Source organism: Nomia melanderi, chromosome 2, assembly GCF_051020985.1.
Source record: "Nomia melanderi isolate GNS246 chromosome 2, iyNomMela1, whole genome shotgun sequence".
NCBI classification, from domain to species: Eukaryota; Metazoa; Arthropoda; class Insecta; order Hymenoptera; family Halictidae; genus Nomia; species Nomia melanderi.
The window spans coordinates 11,544,569-11,556,820 of NC_135000.1; the positions used below are offsets into that span (position 1 = coordinate 11,544,569).

The following is a 12,252-nucleotide window of genomic DNA, read 5'->3' on the forward strand; positions in this document are numbered from 1 at the left end:
GCCATTCGGTGTCAAATTGAATACGGGTGACATTGTTAAGCGTCATACAAATGCAGGGACTTTATTTACCTGTATTATTTCGGTTCTCTTATAGCCGCGATCCTGCCGAGAACGGTTCACAGGCAATTGTGTATAAGAGTGGCAATAATATTGTGGTGGTCGCGGTACCGCGTACGCCTCTGCGTTTTCTTAAAAAACTATTTCTTCTTTTTGCCGCTATTGTTTCCTACCTTCTTTCTTTTCTAGCAATACTGGGCCCGTCCAAATGCACATTTGGCAAACAGGCCCGCATAAGTCAAATTTCTAACTTCCACTTTCTCTATCGCTCACGAGTGCTTTAGGATCTGACCTGTGCCTGGTTAGAGTCTACCCTTAGACCCTTAATGATCCCTTCACTTTCTCTTTTCTATTACGCTCTTCCGCTGCGTCAATCTCTATCTGTTTTTTTTTCAGGATTTCGCAGCTTTCCTCTCCTTCTCGATTCTCTGTCCATTTACATCTTTCTTCTTTCTCTACAGACTTTTTCTTCGAGGAGACTCGAATGAGGCAAGTCAACAAACTTCGACACCACCGATATTGCGTTTTCCTAGCGGTCCATACGCGAATCTTGGAAGTACTTAATAAACTTGTGTTAAGAAACGGATATACGGAGTTCCATATTATTTACTTATCGTTCCCCACAATATCAAAGAAATGATAGTGTATATTTACTTCTCAACACTTGTTTTGTTGCTCAAGTACATAACAAATCTAACCACAAATTTCTGTTGTATGTTTCATTATCATCGCCGCTTTCATCGTTCATCGCAACTCTAACGTAAATACATCCTTAGTCTTCATCGCAATACATCTCCTAGAAAAACCGGAAAATGCCAGTATTTATTTCTGTTTTTCGTATTATATCGGATTTGATATAGCTTCTTGGCTTTATAGCGACATTAATATTATTCCGGTTTTAAACGTAATTGTTGAATAATCGTTTCCTGCCTTAGCGGTAAGGGATCAATATTAACAACCCATCAATAAGGTGTTAGTAAGTTTATTAAAGTGTTACTAACAAGTAGTAGAAAGAGTAGACAAATAGAATTGAAATTTTCTGCTAATCTCCTTCAATATGCCATAGGGCAGTACATAAAGGAGGTATAGCAATAAAACGAATTCTAAGGTTCTAATTAGAAGTAGTTCGTATTTACGAAAAAAAAATATCAACTTCCAATGCGCTCCATTATGAACCTAGTATTATAAATATCTCAAATTTTGTAATATAACATGTTTTTTGAAGAAAATAATTGTTCATTTTAACAATTTTTACACCTTTAAAATTTAAAAGAAAATAAACATAATGGCAATTGGAAACTTCCTCGTAATATGATGTAAAATAAAAAAAAATTCATAATCGTTATGACGTTTAATTGTTTATATGTTGTTTCAAAATATAGATTTTTATTTATACTGGTTCGAAATTGTTAAAAAATGTAGCTTATTATTCTACCTTCTTTTAACTTTGCTACAAAACACAGTGTACACGAAAACTTATCAATAAAAAAATGTAATGTGTATAATTTATAATTTAAAAACCGGATTCGAAAATTAAAGCAAAAAATTCGTTTTCTTTGTATTACATTATACCTACTTGTAATTAAGATAAAGAAGACTACGACTTTATAACTGACACTCCAAGTATATTATTCTGAAAAATGATAACTTTTTTCTTCACAACTTTTAAAAATTTGGTTCATAACAAATACATAATACATTTTTTTTTATCTTCTACGTCTATTCCAAACGCATATGTAAGTAGTATGTCTCTACCTCTCACAAACGCCATAACAAGCATCCTTATAAATATTTCTATATGAATATTATTATAAACGTAAAAGTTCCTGTAATGTAATTTTTAAACACCTACAAATTATTTTCGTAACGATTTAATCTTTATCGAAATCTTTAAACAGTGTGTACAATTACATATTCATTAATATATGTTTCAAACCTAAGAGTGATCATATACAACATCTTTTGTATTTGATTTCAATATGTAAAAATATTATATATTATAACACCTATCCTTATGATTTCTTCGGTAACAATGACAGGTAAGACTTACTTTATTCCAATGTTATTCCAGTGGAAAAATGAATGCTATATTAATTCAGAATCAAAATAATTAAGAATCACTATAAATATACATAAACTGGAAAATTTGAATATTTATGAGTACAAAATAATATTTGTCTTCAATGAATATAAACGAAAACATTCATATTCAGTGAATTCAACTTAATATCTTGACCATAAATCTCAATATTTAAAGGTAAAAGGTGAAGAATTTGTGAAACACTACGATGAATTTTCAATGGAAGAATTGACGTGCAATAACATTGATTTTTAAGGACAAGATTAATATACAATACATTTTCTAAACAGATATTTGCCAATTCAAAAGTGTAGAGTTAAATACAAACCTTTATAAACCAAAACATGCACTTTTCTTACATCTTGCACAATTATTAATAAGTTTGTACTATATTACTGTAAGACACGTCATAACACTTTTTAGTGCCTTAATTTTAGAAATCAGATTTGTCACATTAAAGACTGTATTTTATTTTTACATAACTTACATCTAACGTATTATATAATTTTAAGAAATCCGTCTTTATTTCATTAGAATATTATTAATTAGAAATTTCCGTTTAATTTTATAGGTAATTCACGGCGTTCATATAGAGCCCGCACATCAGGTGAAGAAACGTAGCATCAGTCAACCACTTCGAATCCTGTTATCATACGATGAAAGCGTCTACAGGTAGGCATATATTATTATAATTATAAACAAATAAGATAATAAAATAAAATTACATGTTTAAAGTTTATTAAACAAAATTAAAGAAATATGAGTCACAGGAAGGTGAATATTGTAATAAAATAATCTAAGAATGCATACAAGAATATTGCTTGCTATACAATTCAATGTCGAAGAACACGAATTAACAATACGATAAATGCTATATTTATATTAAAAAAAGAATAATTACGATGTTTTGTAATTATTAGAATTAATTACAGATTAAGATTTCCGGGTAAAACTGAATATTGAGAAAGATTATTAGCGTTTTGGTTTATAACTTGTTTAATTGTTATAAACCGTCGATAAATTTATTACCACTTGATATATCTGATTAATAGAAGCAATTTTCATGTGTAAACTATTTTTTTTCTCTTACAATTTATGAGTTATGAAATTAATTATTAATTAATTATTTCGATAAAATGGAGAAAATCACCATTTCCAATAATAATGGAATTAATAAATATGTGCAAATATGTTCTTCTTACATGTAGATAATAAATATGCATCTGCTATTGCATTGCGTTATCTAACATCATTTGTATGTTTTCACCATTACGACTTATAATTATCTCAGAAAAACGGAACCCTATACTAAAGTCGACAATACGCAGCAATTTGGCTCCAATTTCATTCTTGGTACGCCAACAGCATCACCATACATGTCGAGAAATTTACTGGACTGCTATTGTTGCCAAAACTTGCCCGGTATTTGTGCTATATAGTATACGTTTTCTTCTGCAAGATGACGTTACGAATATTACTTGTATATAGCGTAACACTGAAATGGTTAGTCTAACTTTGGTACCGTATTACACTCTTTCGAAGCATGAAAAAGTGTAATCGAAATATATTTTACATCCGAAAATTCTCCTCTTCCCAAATACGACCACTTTTAGTTTACATATAAATCCGATAGAATAGCTTTCACAAGTAAAGTTCGATCAATCCCATAATTCCTTTCCGTCAGAAGCAAATACTGTAATACAACAAGTCATAGTGACAAGGAAAATAGCAATTGTTAACAAAAATCAATCTAGATTTAAACATTTCGTAGTTTATCACATTATTATCAGTAAAGACAAATGTGTAGATATTTAGTTCACGTATGAAGGAGTTCATAACATCGGTCTATAAAATTCAACTTTGTTTTGTTGTAGAAGATTTAATGGGCGATATCGATAGTATTTCTTCTGCTGAATTCGAATATGCAATCGGTTTTTCTCTATCGCTCACAGTTTTTTAACAAATCAGTTTTGAAAAGATACTGAGTTTTCAACTTCGAACATTTGTTGTGTCTTAAAACATGTTTAAACATCTTTAAACATGTTTAAACAATACTGAAAGACAAAACGGCACTTGGAATGCACCGATTTTCGCGGATATTTTCCAATTTATCCTAAAAACTAAGCGTCTAGGAGAAAATCTAATTTCAGCATGCAATAGAGCAGATACATATGTACCTTACGAAATCCGTTGAAGAGAGTTCCGTGGAACATTTCGTTATCAATTAAGAGTGAAAAATAGTTGCGTGAAACATAAGCTACCGACAGTGATGCTCAATATCAACGCGTATAAACCAGTTAACTGCGGTAGCACTGCCGACACGATAATGTAAACGCAAGTTTGAACATCTTATTTCTTTTTTCTTTTTTTACAAAATTTATTTTATTTACATTACATCATATTTCAATTGCCTAAAAATTCGTGATGTTATAGCAAGACAAGTTTTGTTTGGCCGTGAAATGACCTTGAAACTATTATACTCCGCAGCTATTATTCCTGCTTGACACAGCTAGTTGGGAAAGGTGTGCCCTTTCACTCGGTCTGCTGACCTGGTACAACTCTAGTGCTAAGAATTATCTAACCTGTGATCACGAAGTCTTCGACTGTTACATGTTCGTTTCTAGATTCATGTTACAAAGATACAATGACATTACTACTATACGTTTAAAAGCTAACAGAGTAAATTTAAAATACAATATAAAATAAATCTGTTCAGTAATCTTCTATTATGATAAATAGATTTTCTTCTAAGTTGATTTCAACTGCCATATTGTATTAAAAAGAGGTATGTCTGATTATTTATGTTGAATAATATACATATGTTACAAATATTTAACAGAAGTCTATCATCAAATTGATATTTGATTTAGGTAAAGTATTGTTTAAGAAAGAAAACTGGATATAAAAGAAGTTATAGAATAGGAAAGCTATAACAGACCTTATACACGGTAACCTTAAAAATTTGCATTCATTTATTTTTAATACAATTGTATACTTTGATTAGGAGGAAGTCATACAGTACCGAGCACTTTAAGTTTCTTTACTACAGCTTGATTAACTATTAATAAAAATCAAATTTTAAAGAGGTTTGTAATTAAGCTTAATACGTTGAATGCCATGGGGGTCACCGGTGATAATAAATAATTTATCGTAATAATATAAAGACTCTCCAGACAAAGTCATTAAAATCAAATTTAGTAAAGGAATATTTTTGTAACTTACAGTAAACTTCTTAACTGTAAAATTTAAAACAAGTTTGATAATATGATAATGGCCTTTTACATTCTATTCTTCCCGCATAGCATTTACGTTGATGATTATGCTTGAGTTTACATAAGGTTTGGTCTCGTGTTTAACCTGAATACTTTGACCTTTATAATATAGAGAAACCGACACCCGATGGAACACGTTACCCAACTTCGGTTGTAAGCTAACAATTTGCGAATTATTGTTTGTATTTATTTAGTAGCTCAAAGTTTATTAATTAAGAGTCCAAACAAACTTTTTAAAGTTAAGAAAACTATATTATGTAAACAGAGGTGAAAATCCGATTCAATGAATATTCGTAATAACAAACGAAAGAAGATACAAAATCTTTGAAAACTGTTTATGTTAGCTTAAGCAATGCAGAATGCTATCGTTATGATTATTTTTTACATTCCTCATTGTGCATGATGTAAAATGAAGAATTATACAAAAACTTTAATCATTGAATCAGTTTTGCTCCTTGTATATATGTAACGGTAAATGTGATTAATCCGGTAATTATGTATAATTTCCGGTTATTATATATATAATCACCACTAAGTTTGATAAATGTGATGAATTCTTGAATATTTATTAAATTAACCGGCGAGTTTACATAATTCCCAACTCTCGGTCATGATCCAACTCATGATCCAACGATTTTTTATAAAAATTAAAAGAATTTCAGATCCTTGTAAGTTATTTTTTCGAATTTACAATCAAATTTACATTGTATTAACACTAAACCTACAGAGCAGTTAAATTGACTTTTCACAATTCTTCTATAGCAACTTCAGGAATGCGAGATTGGCAGAAATCGAGACTAATTGATTTACAATTCAGTTTGCCTATTGATAAATCAATTTCTTGAATAATTTCTCAGAGAAATATCTGTTATCTTTTTAATAAAAGAGAATTTTTTCTTTGCAAAAAGGAAAAATCAGGAATGCGTCATTTTGACCCGTCTGGTAGGTTTAGTGTTAAACTACTGCAATTGAGCTCGAAATAATCAACCGCGGAACCGTCGTGATTGCGCGGCTATATCTGCACTGCGTCCCAGGCATATTTTTTAATGCAGTAGTGGGAGGAGTTTTTTATGATTATTTCGAAAATTAAAAGGAAGCACTGGTTTTCTCGGACGAAAAAGTTATTCAATATGATAACCTTAACAAAATATTTTAAAATCAACATAATCGACGTTGCATAATTTATATATGCATAATTTCTAAACCGATAAATTTTTAAACATGAAATTTAATATTTAGTCTTCTTTAATCAAGTGCTATCAATATATGTAAAAAAAAGTTTTAAAAGAATCGTGTCCCGAAGTAAAGTTCAACCAAAACATCTATTTCTGCATCCATGGATTAAATGTTGAGTTGATTTTTTTGTTATAGCTTTGAAGCGAAAAGTTTCCCCAAAATGTGACTTACATCGTTTAAAGAGCATGAAATGAGCTTCTCATTCTCAATTTTTTCTTAAAATTTGAAGATACTTTTTTGGGGTATTGCAATTTTATTAAATTTTCGTATGAATACGTCAAAGAATATAATCAAAAACATAAGAACCAGAATTATGACCCAAAAATGCACAAAAATCAAATAAACTGATTTCAACCAGTGGCAACAGACCATTTATTATATAGTTGACGTATTAATTAATTTTTAGTAACATAGGTATGTAACAATACGAAATAAACAATAACCTTGTCTTTCCTCCTCTCCCCGTGCATTTCCCGCACTATAATATTTACACGAACTTATAATAATTCTTGTGAATTGTTCTACTTTAATTTTTATTCCTGATTAAAAACAAAGCTAAACTTTGATTTCAGTTGATCAGAAACTGTCGCCAGTAATTTATCATGTTTTCTCGTTATCAATAATTAATCCCGTGTCGCTCATGTACAGCGAATGAAAAAAGTAGAAAATTAACCAGTAAAACTAGGTCCATCAATATCGTCGGTATTTGCACGTTCGGTGATGTCTCTCAGGGGATCAGAGATAGCAGCCAATGGAACAGAAAGCATTAAAATTCCTGTCGGGCGGACTCGCAAACTTGGGCACGTGCCAGACGAACCGCGCACGATTCCTGTATAGATTCGTTTCGCGTGTGACGTCGCCTTATTCAATTTGGAATTCACCTATGACCGTTGGCGATATTTGTAAAAGGTCTATGCCGTTCGGGTGGAAATATGCCAAATGTTTGTATCTGTTCCGAATGGACCCCAGTATTGAATAAGTGTACCGATGTATACGTATAAATCTACTTACGTACTGCACAAATTGATATTGGCAATTTGTGGTACCGGTGTGTTGTGTATCTGCCAACGATAGGTATATGCAAAGGATTTCATTCCATTTATCATCAAGTTCAATTACTTATTTGTTTACTTTAATAAATAACATTATAAAATGTATGTAATGTGTTAATAGTCGTGATATATCGAATACAATGACATATAAAAGTAGTAAACTATTTTGACGCAAGGAGAATATTTTAATTTCTGTTTTTATTTTCTTTCATGATACATATGAATGTTAACGAGGATATTAAATAATACAGTTAATTTGAAACAATTTATTCAACTGTCATATTTCTTTAAATTTCTTGTCGACAATGTTTGAAACGTAAAGAAAAGAGAATTCCATACAAATAATCATTACAGAAAGAATAAGGACAGTAAATTATATTGTCTTTAAGTTGTAGTATTTCTCTCATATGTTTGTTTTTTCTCTATCAGTTGTCCAATTTATTAGTCAATTCTTATAATATAGGGAGTATCAGAATATATGGACGTAATTTCATTGGTAAATTCGACAGATTAAAATAAGAAGGGAAGTTATATAATTACATAGAAGTCATATAATGATTGTAATCATTTATTCTATCTCAATTATAGCCCTTTCTGTTTTTCAATAAATTTTTTAGAAAACTAAAATCTTTACTTAATCGTTTATATCTTAGAATGTAAACTGCATATGTAAACTGATACTTGTGTTGAAGTGGATTAATAGCATATAGATTATCACACACCTATAAATGTTATTTGTGAAAATTTCAAGTATCGTCTCACGAGTAAAAACGAACAAACATTTCAAAATGCGGAATATTAATACACTAATACAGGAATTACTGACAAAAGATTACTCGTGATCAATAATTCGTAAATGTTACAATTAATATTTTATAATAGTAAAGCTCGATTTTTCTATGATGTATGATAATATTTCATTTTTGCCCAGTATATGGACAATCGTGATAAAAATCGAAGAAAGTAATTCCTTGGACAAAAACAAATGGAAAATATGGATTAATTATTATTTCAAATACATGATTTGTACCATATGATGTGCCCCTTTATACCAAACAACGTTTGTAAAAGCATCTTTTTATAAATTTAATATCTCATCAGATATTACAATTTCGCATGACAAAAGACCCTATCTAAGTACTTGAAGGTAATGGTGCAGTCAAGTAGTATAATCCACTGGGACGTAGCGCGACCATAAAGAGAAGTTTAAATTGGACGTTCAATAAGAAGTGTCCTAACAATGCCTGATTCATTAGGACTGCTATTCAAAGTTTCTGCTTTAGATCCGTGCTAAAAATTGTTGACATACCAAAAACAGGTCTAGAGAGGTTCGTAAATACTAACTGTTTTAGGTTTGATAAAAAGCGTTTATTTACGATATTGTTAAGTTTACTATTGTCTTATATTATTAGATACATGTATGTTACTAGTGAACGATTCTAATACTATCTTCATTATGTAATTTTAAATGCAGTTTACACTGTGGCATTCTATGCCATTATTATATAAAATTGGGCAGCCTAAACCTATCGAGGTGTTGAGCGTTGAGGACATTAGTTCTTACAACTCAAGGTTTAAATATCGATAGTTTAAGTGCAAATAATAAAATCACAATTCGGATATCAAAGTTCCACACTTGAAGTTTATTGCAACAGTAGTGGTAGACATAGGTTTGTCAAAAAAATTTTTTTTTAATTAGATGCCAAATGGGAAATGTTTATTTTATATGTTTGAATCCATTTTTTCATCAGAAATAACCTTCTACTCGTTTACATAATACTTCAAAGTGCAGTCTGTACACCACTCGACGCATGTAAATGAAACATATGGTCGTAGAATATACTTAATATACCTGAGCTTTTCTATAATGAGTGAAGATCATTGATCAGTATATTTTATAAACACTTTTTCCCTTGAGGAACATATTTAGTAGATAGTAAGAGCAATTCAACAGCATAATACGACCATTTAGGGGTATTATACTTGACAATGGGCTGCACATTAGTACGATCATTAGGCTCTAGACATGTCGTCTCACCATTATTGTGACAATTATAGTCAGTATCATTACGATACAAACTCATCCTCCAGCAACGGAGAGCAATTATGTGGTTCGAGGATTCCCGTTATATGGAGATATACGTATGTAAATACGTACGTATAATAGTTCTGGTCCTGTAACTGTTTACCTTTAAATTTATATTATTTATCTTATTTAAATCATATTAATTTCTAACCTTTGTTAATTGAAATATTGACCTGATAATATTAGTTAAATATTAGATAAGCCATTTTGAATAAAGATTAATGTTAGGTAACGTTAATAATTCAAATTTTATAAAGGTCGCAAAGTTTTATATTGCACAGATAAACTAACATTATATTTGTTATAAATAACATACGTGTTATTATAGACAAATGTAACTATAAATGTACAATAAATAAATAATGCTTCAGAAGGGTGAATCCTCTGTCACGTAATTGATTCTATTTTCAACCCAATTATTTTTCTACGACGTTATGATCGATTATCCTCTGTCTACTTTTTCTGAGATCAATCTTTCGTAAGTTGAGAAACCTCTTTCAGTTACGTTTTGGAACTATCAATCAGCTTAGGGGGGAATATGTAAAAGTGATAACATTTTGAAACAGTTTCCTACTTATGCAACGTCATAAAAATTGTAAGGCCCAACTATTGAAAAACGTAACATTTTTCTTTACAAAACCAATTTAAAAGTATCATAGATTTTATTATCATGCAACCCGATTGTGCCAATTGTTATCAAGAACAACGCTAAGATTTAGTCCATACGTTGCGCCAGAGTGATAATTTCAGCTGTAGCCTGTGTCGAAAGATGAGGCAAATATAAAAAATCATAATTTTAAGCAAGTGTAATATTACACATTTTCATTTGAAAAGAATACTTCAAAATCTAATGATATTTTAAATAGATAATGTTATTGAGAAATCAAAGTATTAAAGAAATTGCTCAAGTACAATACTCATAGTTTTTAATGACTTTTATAGTAGTCAGATGTCTAGTGTAGGTATTTATATTTATACAGCCGCGCCACAATGCCGCAGCACATCATGCTGATGAATGAAAACTCATATTATGTAATTCTTACTTGAAGGTAACTTATAAGCATGTACGCCTACTACTATCTAAGTTCATGTTGTAATCGCAGTCTTATATCTTTCATTTAAATAACATCAGTTTAATAAATTCATAAAGAGAGTAAGAAAAGTGCTCAAATACTTATTAAGAGAATTCTAACATTTACGATTTTTTAAACCTTTTTAATCGTAATTTCTTTTAAAAAACTTCTAATTTGTTTAAAGCATTACACCTTGTATTATTTTTTTTATTTTGTTATGGTGTTTAAGTATTTTTAGTGATAATGATTTTATACTCTCTCTGATGATTTGTAACAATGATAAAAATTAACTGATGAAGTTCTTTTATTTTCCAATTTCGTTGTTACCCAGCATGGAAAACTAATTTATCGCTATACTGTTCGCTCTTCGGTTGGCTCGTCATACATTGAAAATCCATTTATGAAAAATTTAAAGTGGGGGGAGAGGTTTTATTTTATTTCAGCGCAATTAAAGAAAAAGTTATATTAGTAATATTAGTTTTTTTTAAATCAAAAGTTACATATTATTTTAAAAAATGTTAGGAACACATACAAGGTTATTATATCGTCAATTCGCGTTTTTGCATTGTTTTACGTAAAAACTTGAGACATTCCAAATGTGCATATTACTTAAACAAATGTAAATAAAAAAATTATTCAGTATTTATATCATTATACATAATAATGCGCATACGGCAGAAAAAAGCGAAGAGTGATAACCCCGGGATCAGCTTTTTCAATGTGTACATCAAAGTACCCGAAAACAAAATTGTAATATTTTAAGTAAGTACTTAATATTTGTACTACTACATATTGTTCGTAAATTTATTACATATAATTCTTATGAAATTTCCATTTTCAGTTTTTAAACATACATACATACGCTGAAAAGTGCTGATATTTGAACTATTATAATTTCATGAAAAGTATCATACAATAATTAATCTAGACTTATTTTAAGGTGTGAAGCTTGTGTGTTCAAAATTGTTAATTGGTTTCCTTGAACGATATATTTTTCAAAATATAGAAGGTTAAAAGGAGAATATGCTTTCTTCTTTCTGCTTTCTGCTACAAGACAATAATTAATCAAATATTTTTTATCTATATGGTCACCTGCAGAAATACCCACTTGAATTATTAAAGAACTCTTTGTGTTAATTTTGTCAATACTGCCTGCGATATCTCTCTCCAAGCATCTTTTAATTTGTTCAACAGGTCTGCATATTATAAAATATTCATATGAAATAGAATTATCTCATAAAAATTATGCACGTTACAATTTTCTTTCATAGTTCGGCTCATTTATGATAAAAATAATGATCACATCCAGATTTTATTATGTACTCAATCATGTATGGACGTGTACAAGTTCGATTGCGCAATCTTCTCGTGATGAACTTCGGTTTTACTGCATACT

At 29.9% G+C, this 12,252-nt stretch overlaps 1 protein-coding gene across 3 annotated transcripts in view; it reads left to right on the forward strand.

Annotated features, from left to right (window-relative positions):
- The window catches only part of Invadolysin (leishmanolysin-like peptidase, invadolysin), a 379,264-nt gene that overhangs the window by 248,152 nt on the left and 118,860 nt on the right, over positions 1-12,252 (forward strand). For all 3 annotated transcript variants that reach the window (XM_076364967.1, XM_076364966.1, XM_076364965.1), the window contains one exon: positions 2,709-2,809. The gene's annotated coding sequence lies outside the window, so the exon portion shown is untranslated. The remainder of the gene's footprint in view (positions 1-2,708; positions 2,810-12,252) is intronic.